A 12525-nucleotide genomic window follows, 5' to 3' on the forward strand; every position below is an offset into this window, starting at 1 on the left:
TGTCTTTCATCCCCATGAGACAAAAATACATTTTCTGTCTTTTCTCAGTCTAGAAAGCACCAAATTAAAAAAATAATTTCACATTTCTACTACATTAATGACCCAGTTTAAATACAGATTCATCTCCCCAGCGCTGAAGTACCCCTTTAATGAAAGTCTCTGGAATCTGCTTTGGGATCTGATAACAGTACAAGACAGACATAAGCAAGGACAACAGTTTACGGATAAGCAACAAAAACATGTGTAAATACACATGCAGATTGTTATGCAATTTGATTGTAACTTGAAATAAAACACAAATAGATCTGCTGAATTAAACCTGTGGTGCATAATGTCCAGTAAATAAAAGTTAATATTAACTATTGTAATACAAAAAATTGCAATTATTTATTTGATTACTGAGTGCACTAATTCAATCCCACATTGCACGGGAATAAGGCATGTACAGCTGATGTATGCTCTACGGCTGTCCGACTTCACACACTCGCTTTCATTCACTCCTTCAAGTGAACTGTATTAGAGGACTAAAGTAGGGATGGTGATTAAAGGTTTAGGGGGCCATTTCGATTTCGGCCTTAGTTCAAAAGAAGACAAAAAAAAATTGTGAGCAGGACAGCTATATTGAGGTATCCAGGGTAATGCCAGCACATAGGACGAACCACATCCAACAGGAGTTACTGTTGACGCAAGAGGAAGCTGTCTGAAAGGGATGTCCAGTTCAGCTACTAACCCGGATTGTATTCAAAAATCATCAAGCATGTATTGTTCTCTGAGGAGTCCATATTCACTGTCTTTCCCCCGTCCAGGAGAGTTACAGTGTATAGAATCCCCAAAGGAGGTGTAAAACCCGAACTGTTGTGTGCCCAGAGTGAAGCATGGTGGTGGATCAGTGGTGGGTGGTTTAAGCTGCAATATCATGGCATTCCCTACTGTGCTTGATGTGTCAATGCCAAAGACTGCTGAACCGTTCTGGAGGAGCATGTGAACCCGATGGCTCAAACATTGCACCCTGAAGGGGGTGCCCTGCATCAGAATTCACCAATACACACAGCAAGACTTGTGACAGAATAGGTTGACAAACATAAAATTGAAGTTTAATAGAGGGGAAAACTAAGATTGGGAATCTTGTTTCAGAGTAAAAATAGACATTTGTGATCTGCCATTACAGTGAATTTGTCCTTGAGTACATGCACTAACTATTGTATTTTGGTACAGTATACAGGCTGCTGCTAACTGCAGATTGTGGTCTGTTTCCCCATTCTGATTACATGGATTCCCCATATAATAACCAACATCTGTTCAGTGTACTTCTCTAGCCATCTTCCACAGATGGTCAAATCCTGTGATTTAGAGGAGGCTGGCTGTGGGAATGAAGCGCCAGCTGTTGAGGAATTTAAATGGGTATGCATCATCCTAAATTGGATAACCATTTTCAGAGCATGACACTGATACACAGCTCCATCACCTGACTAGATGAATGTGTTCCCATCCCAGATCCATTAGACGCAAAATGTTTTACCCCTCGGCCCCTTTCCCTCTGCCTGAAACTGTACGTGCATCTCAGATCTGTAAAATATGAACCCCTAAAACATAACTTGTCTTTTCTTGAATATTTATGTCTGTTTTGAAAGATGGCTTGGTTTGAATGCTGTATGCTCGGAATGGGGCCCAGTCTTTTGGATGATTTGAAAAGCTGTCCTGATACTGTCTGGTGAGATATGAGTGCACAATACTGTCTATAACCATGCATCTTTGAACGTTTTAAATAACTTAGGAGAAGTTATCTGAGAAACTGACAAAAGGAAACCCATAAGCAGTGTTGGATGTACTAGTAAACAAATAGGCAAGCATCATGATAAAATCCAAAGGTATGGTAAATTTATGTTCTATAACTTTATAAGTAAAAACTAATTCGCTAGCTTACATTTAAATGTATTTAACTATGCTTACCTTTTATTTTATTCTTTGCTTTATAGTCCATTATTATGTCCATTCACAAATGAGAGTTTAAAAAGTATATGTACTCGAGGTATTAATCGAGGACCATATTACTTCCGGTTCGTGGCTCGTTTTGAGTCGGATCCTTGAATCAAGTGAATCATCAATGCTATTTGTGAATAGTGAACCGGTTCATTGAAAAGTATCGATTCAAAAGAACAATTTGTTCACTACCATGTCTCGATATCTTCACTTCCCAATAACGATGAACTGCGCGATTATATTAAATGTTTTGAAGTAAAAAGTAAGATATGATATGCTGAGAATGTAAAAGTAAATCTGTAAAGATACAAACATTTGTAAAAATCTACTTAAAGGGATAGTTCAAATATTTCAAAAATAGGGATAGGTCACCCAAACATGACCATTGAATATACCATAGTAGCCTACTTATTCCTCCAGTAACCCCATCATAAAGGTAAATAAATGGCATAATTTAATAAATCGTATGCAGTTGAAACTAAGTTGCAATCGCCAGAGGTTTAAATAAAAGTGTTTATCTATTGAAAAACATTATCATGAAAACTTAGGCTTAGGCCAGTGCAAAATGTCATTTAAGAGCTGGGTCAGGGTGAATATCTGTCCACTGACTGAGCTTATTTAATAAGCATGCCTTATGAACAGGAATGTGTTAGCTGAAAGAGCTCCTTCTGGCTATAATTGCACCACTTAATTCAAAGACACTTTAAACCAATCTGAAAATGCTGACATGCTCAGACTACTCCAGATTCCGGCTCATATGTTAACACTATCCAGTGATAATATTCAAACAATATAATGCTCACAGTCAGTGTTGGGGAAAGTTTGTTTTAAAAGTAATGCATTACAATATTGCATTCTCTCTCTCTCTCTCTCTCTCTCTCTCTCTCTCTCTCTCTCTCTCTCTCTCTCTCTCTCTCTCTCTCTCTCTCTCTCTCTCTTAAAAAAAAAAAAAAAACAACAACAACACACAAATTGTGTTACTTAGTTACTTTTTATGGAAAGTAATGTGCTACACTACTTTTTCTCATCTGGGCTGGGTTTGCTTGCTTGTTTTTTTAGTACGGATATTTTGTTGTAAAAAAAAAAGTGATGTGTACTTTACTAGTTCCTTGAAAAGGTAATCTTATTAATGCACATTTATTGTAATGCATTACTCCCAACACATGTAAATCACATCTAAAGCTTTCTGTGATGAGTTAAACATTGCTTCTTTCACTCCATCCTCTTCCTGCACGCCTCTTCATTGTTCCCAGCCATATACTTTACAGATTTGGCTGATATTAATGAATCATATGTAGGTGGAGAGCCACTGTTTTTTCGCTCAGAAGCTCCTGTCCTCATACTGCTCTCTGTTTAAATGAGTAGCCAGAATTTAACCTATACTGATTAATGTTGGGTGCGTCTCATCTCACTCAACCAGAGACGTCTCCATTCATTTGTGTCGGATCACAAAGAGAACATTATATCTGACCATCTGCTGCTTAAGTTCTTTTCTTCAGTAATTAACAGGAAAACTTGACTGTTTTTACATAATAATCATTATGCCGCCTTTAATTACATGCTTTCTATTTAACTTCAGTTACCAGTTTTATTTTTGTCATTCAGGTCTTAGAAAACAACTTATTATTAGTTATACTGTAGAATTAGAATGATAGAAATAATGATATCACAATAGACATTTTGTTTTGTCAACAAGCATATCTCGAATAAGCATATCCAACGAAAAGAGAAAGGATACTTTCACAATGCATTAGCTTATCATTTATAATTTTTTCTTCATATTGGTGCCATTCACCCTTAACACCCAGAATCCCTCCGGCTCACTACCTGCACTGCACCCATTCATCAATCTCCGGCACCTGCAAGTCATCACCTTCGTTGTCACTCACCAGCACTCTCTGGTTGAATCCGAAATCATCTCCTAAACTCTCAATCACTATCCCTACTTTAGTCCACTAATACAGTTCACTTGAAGGAGTGAAATGAAAACGAGTGTGTGAAGTCAGACAGCCGTTAAGCATACATCAACTGTACACTCGTTATTGCGGTGCAATGTAGGATAAGTACACTCAAATAAGTCCACTATGGTTCAGGCACCACTACAAACGGCTGTCCCATCAAATAATGCTATATTTGAGGGTATAGGGGATGATTTCGGATTCAGCCCTTAGTATCAGCATTCCCCATCTTCAACCCAGTTGTTCGATCTCTGTTATGTTTAGTGTGTTGCGTCTGCCTGTGTAATAGCTTCTTGTTGAAAAATAGCCCCCTATACCCTCAAACAGGGCATTAGGGGACAGCCATTTGTAGTGGACATTATTGAGTGTGTTTTCTAAAATGGTAAAATATCATCAGTTGAGGAATATTTCCTTGTCCCAGGTGGAAATGTTTTTATGCGTGTTATATTTATAATAAAAAATATATAAATAGGCCTGTATAAATAAATTATTTAAATGAATTATTTTACACGCTTTTTGATCCTCACTCAGCAGAAACTGTGCACGTGATAAAGAAACAGCTTTCCAATCATTTTTTTTGACAGCGTCCAATTTAGAAACTGTCACAGAAGTGACGTACACATGAGCTCATGCCATTACAGGCTCATTTTAGCACATCCTATTTATATACAGATGATATTATAAGCAATTATATGAAGCATTCAGGATGGTGTCCATCATTTCTGGTGTTTTCATAATGAGTCCTGTCCACCTATGGTCTCATACAGCCATCTGTCTCCTGTTTTTGCAGGATGTCCTCCTACCTCTACCGGAGGTTTGAATGTGTGTGGGAAAATATTGCAAAATAGGAAAAACAGTGGATAGGAGATAGTTGAGGTTATTCCATATGGCCACATAAAACAAAGCTTCCTTTGAAAACTTTTCGCACATATCAGTTATATCGCTTATATGAGCATTAATAGAAAAGAATGTGTTGATATTTGTCAGGGCCAGTAACATCTCATTTATCTTGTCTCTGCAGTTGCCATAGATACAGCACATTGCATGCTAATTATACAGCGGTCAGACAGCAGCCGAAGGTTTGAGTTTTTATTAACCTGAATTTTTGTTCCAGGAACTCCACAGAGACACACTTCGGCACGATCAGCTCTGGTAATGCATGTTGATGGATGCAGCATAACATGAGATATCCTCATTAATATGAGCTGATAGGAGTATATGTTAGATCACACATATTTACAGCTATTATAAGATCCAGTGTGTGCGTTACTAGGCAATCTTTATATAGCCTTGAACATTTGGAGCTTCCGGCACAAGAAGATAGTGTTATGCCATCAGTGTCTGTCAAGATGACTAAATGAGACCCGTGCTCTTATACGGATTAAAATAATCAGATAATCATGAGTAGCTACATTACATCAGGATTCAGAAATCATTGAGACATTTGTGCCTCGATTTGAGGTGGGATATCTCTTTATGGGATTACGTTTCTGCTTTGTGGCTCCTTGAGGGACGAGTTGAGTCTGGAAACTGTTTTTAAGAGAAACTTCAGGCTGGAAAAAAAATCCTTAGTGTGTGTGTGTGTGTGTGTGTGTGTGTGTGTGTGTGTGTGTGTGTGTGTGTGTGTGCGCACACACATTCATAAATATACAAATACATACATACATAAATACACACACACACACACACACACACACACACACACACACACACACACACACACACACACACACACACACACACACACACACACACACATTCATAAATATACAAATACATACATACATACATACATACATAGATACATACATACAAACATACATACATACACACATAGTACCGGTCAAAAGTATCAAAAATCGCGATTGACAGCCCTATTTTTAATAGGCTTTTTGATTATCACAAACACAATTTTTTGATACTTACACGTTTTGTCCATTGAGATCATTTTCACAAAAGAACACAACTTTTATGAATTTTGAAATACAGTCGCCAACTGCAGAAATAAAAAATGAATGAAGGAATAAGTAAATCTATTAATAAATCAATAAATATAAATAGATAAATAAATGTGATAATAGGAAAATAAATAACAGAATAAATTACTTGATTAAATAAATATGATTCATTTTTAATTAAATACAATTTTGTATAATCTTACCCATAATTTATTATTTTCTGCTTTTATACAAAATTTAATATGTTTTCTTTTTAAATGTCTTTTTATATTTATTAATTAATGTATGCATTCATTAATTTAAAATTTTATTTTTTTACTTTTCCGTGTGCAACACGGAAATGAGAAAGGCGGTCCTTGTGTAGCTTAATTCAGCGCATCATTGGTTGAGACCTCAAGCACAGAATTGTCAGTCAGGAGAGTTATCAGTAAATGACGGCCGGATAGTTCTTTCACAACGTATCAATGTTTCCAGCAGTTTGACCTATTGAGAGATAAGTTTCAATGGTAGGCTACTTATCGGAAGAAATGATGGTCGTCTCACCTTAGTATTATCTGACTCGCACAGATTTTGAATGTGCTGGGAAATATTTTGCAGAGTGCCTGTGAATTATTGCGGTAACATTTCAGTCTGTACTTCCACATTCATATCGGAATATAACCTTAAACATTTATACACACATCTAATTTTAACAACAGTAATTTGCATTGTTTTCAACTTCATTCACTAAGAGGCGCAACTCTCTAACGCCATTTGTGAAACGTCTACATAGTATACACATGCAAGAGCTGTGCGAGTCAGATGGCACTACTATAAGGACCATTGAAACGTATCTCTCAATGGGTCAAACTGCTGGAAACCTTGCTAAGTTGTTTGGTGTCTGTGAAAGAACTATCCGGCCATCAATTACTTGAACTCTCCTCCATTGCTCTATCGATTCTAAGCGTGAGCTCTCAACCAATGATGCACTGAAGCTACACAAGGACCGCCCTCGTTTCCATGTTGCACACAGAACTAAGTTTCAGTCAATCTCACGTCAATCTTGAGTACCTATAGAGAAGTATTGCATCCTTCATATCTCCGAAAAGTCTTTAGTTTTATTATATTTATAAAAGAAATTTAGGCTGTACCGAGTCTTTCCGGAAAAAACCGAGCGCCTGGAGGCGTATCGAGTGGGCGGAGCTAAAGAATGACGAGCGCGCAGCTGCAGCACGAGAGCTTCTGAAAGCTGACATCGTCAAGCGTGGAGATGGAAACGTTACCCTAAATAAACCATGGCTATCAGATTCAACTAATACAGATATGATCCAGAATCAGATCCGGAGGCTGAAATAAATTGAACAGGAGAAGCAACAACAGCAGGGCGTCCATCTGGTATGTACTATATTTAGTGTCCTGTAAAATTATGTGTGTGTTTACTCGCAGTTTATGAGGACATGATTCGGTTTATGGACTATTGTATGTGACTAAACCTTAGCAGTAGCAAGCAAAACGGTTTTGCACGTCAGACTAGTGTAACGTTATACATAGAACAACTATGGAGTAACCGTTAGCGCATTCAAATGAAGAAGCAGGCTTTGTGAGAACGCTAGGTTTATGTTTGGGTGGTTTTACAATAAACAAACTGACACATAGTGGTCAGTTAAACAAATGTATTTAAACACACCATAGATCGCATGCTCTATTGATAAATTAACTAACCTTACGATCGTGTTTTTTACTGATGTTTACTTACGCAACGATAGCCAACAACATAGACATTTGAAGCAGTTTCACTCACCGCCTGCTTCCTTTGGTAACTGTTGATTTCCTGAAGTCCTGTGACAGCAGTGACTGTGGAGATCCACTTTTGCAACGCGACTGTAGCGTGATGTTGTGCTGCTTCCCGTCATTTCTGCGTTCATATCGGTTCAAATGCAGCGCTGCCTTCCCGAAATGCTGTGCTGAAGCGTTGAAGTCGCTTGATGTCACCCATAGGAATAAAGTGGAGCGCGGCGCAACAGAAGGGTTGCATGGACAGCTGGATCTACACCTGAGAGAGTGTTTATGGGCGTGCATTTCCTCTCTCGCTCTAGTCGCGCGCACACGCACTGTACCGGGAGAAGAGCCCGTACGGCCCATACAAGGACCTTCCGCTCTGTCGACGTCAAGCCGACCCATTCTCGAAAAAAACTCTCCGAAACTTGTGAGAAACCGGAAGGAGTATTTTTGACACAGAAATACTCCATCAAATGTCCAACTTAGTTTTTGAAACTTTGTCTATGTTTAGGATGGGAATCCAAGTCTTTTACAGTGTAAAAAGCTCAGTATGGATGAAACAGCACCCCCCCCCAAAAATAAATAAATAAATAAATGAATCAATAAATCTAAAAATAAATACATGTTGGAATAAATAAATATTAAAATACATATATAAATATTAAAATAAATATTATAATCAATTAACAAATAAAGAAAAGTTTAAAATATTTGTAAAAAAAATATATAAATGGAGAAAATAATAAATTAAGGGAAAGATAATATAAAATTGAATTTAATAAAAAAAAAATATTTTATTTTATCAAATTGTTTATTCTGTCATTTATTTCCCTATTATCACATTTATTTTTCTGTTTATTCATTTGCATATGTGTATTTTTATTTATTTATTCATTTATTTACTTATTCATTTATTTATTTATTTATTTTTAATTTCTGCAGGTTTGGTCCTCCATAGTCACCAGAAGTAAAAAGCTAAAGGCTATAAACAAATTACACCACAGTCACTGGACTTCAACGTCACAAAACTATGCTTCCAACTCTTTCAGTTTTTATCTAAAACCATTTTCCTAAGAAGTTTTAATTAAGACTAGCTTATAAGAGCACAATTATGAGCATAATAAGGCTTTAAAAGCGGACTGAGCTTACCTTTTCAGTGTGATTAAGTTTATTCTCCTCAACCATGTCCTCAACAGCCTCTGTATGAAGAGTGTAAACAAAGGTATAGGGGGAGAATCAGTTCTGAGTTGTACGGTGCAAATTAAGTGATGCAGAAAATGCTCCAGTGAATGCTAGCAAGCAGATTGCAGTTATGCCCGTGAATGTGTACGTTACCGTTTCCACTGTTAGGAATAAAGCCCGAGTTCATTGCTGAAACCTACGTCTCACTGTTTGCTTCGGCTCTGTTAGCCCGGACCACTAGATGCAAGTTACCTGCCGCGAGCCAAGTTATTATATTGAAACCAGCTAGCACCCAACTACGATTCGGTGCACGGAAGCTGAGAAGGTAACACATGTTAACAATGCGTGGCTATCGAGTCTATCTTTGGTAGATAGACAGCAGCTTGTATACAGCGTGCTACATCACATTGGTCTAACATATAGAACTGACCTTAGAACTTCGAACTATAGGCCTCCCTATAGAGTGATTCATGGTGAGGGTATAGGATGGGCATGCAGTGACTCAGCAGACTCAGCATAGCCTGGCAAAGCATCCATCTCACCACAGGCAGCGAGCGCTGGGAAACCTGCTGTTCTTTTGACTCTTGGCTGATGATCTCCTGCTGGGCACAGCCACAGTGCTGCTGAACTCTGTCTGACAGCTTCCTCCAAAACGCTTTCTTGTTGCATTCCTGTGCATCGATGTTTTTGGCATAGAATGAACACAGCCCCTTTTGAATCCATGAAGCGTGTGGATGGGTAAATAATTCATCCAACTGGCCACTTGTATCTTCTCCTGAGTAAATAAAGGTGCAGCTCTGCCTGTTGACCATTAGTGGTATTTTTTCTTAACCTATAGCAGACAAAGTTCAGAGTTGGTCTTGAATGAAATGAGACAGCCCACCCGGAGTATTTACTCTATGACCTTCGGATGTTGGTACAGTATGTTTTTAATACCATATGTCCCAGTGTGTAGGGCCTGTTGCATTGAGGTAAATGGGCGGAGGTGAATTAGGGTGGTTAGGGGCCCCTATAGGCTGCTCTTTGTGTATGGCTCCCTTTAATCATTACGCTTTACTGGAAACATGTATTTACTACCATCTACATGGTCCACACGCAAATGTGGTGAACTGGCATACACACACACACACACACACACACACACACAAACATTGATACAGCCAACAGTGTTTCCTCAACATTCCTTCAAAAGGTGGACCACCGCAGTACAAAAATGAACACCACAACACATAGGTAAAATGAAAAAATGTAACATTAAAAAACAAAACACCAAGCAAGCACAAGGCCCAGAGCTAGAAGCAGTCCTTTAATTACCAGAGATAATGAAAAAATTTTACCCTCTGCCACCACAGCCACAAAACAATTACAAATGAAATATGTAACTATAAATATAGCAAAGTAACAAAATTCCCTGCATTCACAGTTCAACTGCAGGCTGGTTTAGCTTTATAACCCAACAGGTAGGCTACAGCATCTGCATCAGTGCAGAACTGCATGTTTTACTGAGGCTCAAACCACTGTGCAATACGCTAAACTGTGTATAAAACAAAGCCATAATAAAAATGTCAGGATTCCCTCCATCTCTGCTGAGGGTGCGGGCGTGGCTGGTCCACGAACAGGTGAACAATAACTTTTCCACCGTCAGGCCGAACGTTTCTTAGAATGGTAAGCAACAGCTCCAGTTGTCTTTCCAGGATTACAAACCGTTCTCGGCCTGGAATTCTCAGGCTCGGCATGCTTAGCTAGAACCGTAGAATGTTTGTAGTGATGTCACCAATCAGGATTTGCTTATCTGTTGCCTGGCAACCACTTTCTCCGTAGCTGGCTAACCAAGCTATTTGATCGATGTAAAATACAGATTAATAATAAAATTAAAAGAAATACCTGATCGCCCTCCATAACCTGGAAAAAAAAGAACCAGCCTTAAATGGTTAGTTCACCCAAAATTTTAAATTTTGTCATTAATTACTTACCCTAATGTCGTTAGACAACCATAAGACCTCGGTTTATCTTCGGAACACAAATGAAGATATTTTTGTTAGAATCTGATGGCTCAGACAGGCCTTTATTGACACCAATGTCATTTCCTCTCTCAAGACCTATAAAAGGCACTAAAAGACGTCGTTATAAAGTCTCACTACAGTGGTTCTGCAATCATTTTATGAAACAACAAGAATTATTTTGTTCGCAAAAAATCAACAACAACAACTAAAAAACAACAAATATAGTGATGGGCCAATTATTGACAGAATTTTCATTTTTGGGTGAGCTAACCCTTTAATAAGCCGATGCTAGCTGGCAGCAATCCTGCTGTGGATCTAGTCTTCGCCTGGATGAAGATTAAGCAGTCTTGAAGTATCCAGTCAATTTAGTTTCTTTGTCAAAAATTTTTTTTCTGGTTACGTCGTTCTTTTTTAACTTTGTATTTGTTTTTGTGCTCCACTATCGCACTTTCTTTTGGACATAGCCGTCTTGCCCGTCAAGCAATTGCAGTGACATAAATGAAAATTATTTACATGATTTGACCAGCAGCTCATATATCCAAGCACAAGCCTTTAATATATTTCTTACAGGCCAATGAGGGTATTTATTCTGTTTGCGCTGAGGTAAAAAATAAATAAAAAATAATAATAAAATAAATTAATTAATAATTAGCCAATCCGGGGTCCCGGTCTGCACACGTGGCTTTGAGACGTGTTAATCCGCGCCTCAGCATCTCACCTGGCGAAGTAAAGATGCCTAGGGTGATTATTTTTGAAATGGGTATGTTGATGTGCTATTCTACACTATTTAAGTACTGTGTACTAGCATTGGATTGGGGATCATTTTCATATTACCCAGATCCTCAGACACTAAACTTAAAATTAACCAGCAGCTGTTCTCACGCTATCTTATCCTACTGCAGATTCCTAAAATACTTCTGTGCTTGGTACAAGAGTGCAACTGGAGACTTTTTGAGACTGGGCTATTCTGGAAAGGTCTGTCCACAGTTCCCATGTGGCGGTGTGACTGCAGAACTAAGAGAGTTGCAAATAATGAGAAATGATGACATTTTTAATAGAGCAGACTATTTATGGTGAGTATTGGAAGATCCAACAGGAAATGCACTAATAGTTTCCTGTGGGTGTAGGATTGACATCAGAATGATTATACAGATTAATATAAGTGTAAATATATTAATATAAGAAGCCTTTCGTGTGACTATTTAATAATATGTTGGCAACTAGCTAAAATAAAATATGCCTAATAAGTAAAATGCATATATATATATATATATATATATATATATATATATATATATATATATATATATAATTAGTATGATGTATCAATTTTAGTTTTTGACAAAAATATCCATTATAATTGTCATAATTTAAATAATTTTCACAAAAAGGGCCTACATATTTCAAAGATTTATGTTTATTTTGCTCTGATATACCATACTTTTTTAATGCAAGAGTTAATATTTTAATGATGGATTGTAATATTTTAAATTTGAATGCTTGGTTTTGGGACTAGATTAAAATAATAAAATGCATGATGACACTTCGTAATTTTTCTCACAATGGCTTCATCAACGGCTGCAACATAAAAGTTGATGTAAATGATGAAGCACAGGCAGTAATTCGTTCGCTCTGTCTAGATGTGATTTACAGAGAATGACTATGACATATGAGCATATCTCTGCT

General features: G+C 37.5%; 1 long non-coding RNA gene across 1 annotated transcript; it reads right to left on the reverse strand.

Moving 5' to 3' along the window:
* Window positions 1-1252: 1252 nt before the first annotated feature.
* On the reverse strand, window positions 1253-2076 carry LOC137079269 (uncharacterized). Its single transcript, XR_010905441.1, has 3 exons — window positions 1951-2076; window positions 1466-1566; window positions 1253-1381 (listed from the first exon to the last, which is right to left on the reverse strand). It is a non-coding gene; the product is annotated as an uncharacterized lncRNA (long non-coding RNA).
* Window positions 2077-12525: the final 10449 nt, after the last annotated feature.

Source organism: Pseudorasbora parva, chromosome 6 (assembly GCF_024679245.1).
Source record: "Pseudorasbora parva isolate DD20220531a chromosome 6, ASM2467924v1, whole genome shotgun sequence".
In the NCBI taxonomy this organism is placed as follows: Eukaryota; Metazoa; Chordata; class Actinopteri; order Cypriniformes; family Gobionidae; genus Pseudorasbora; species Pseudorasbora parva.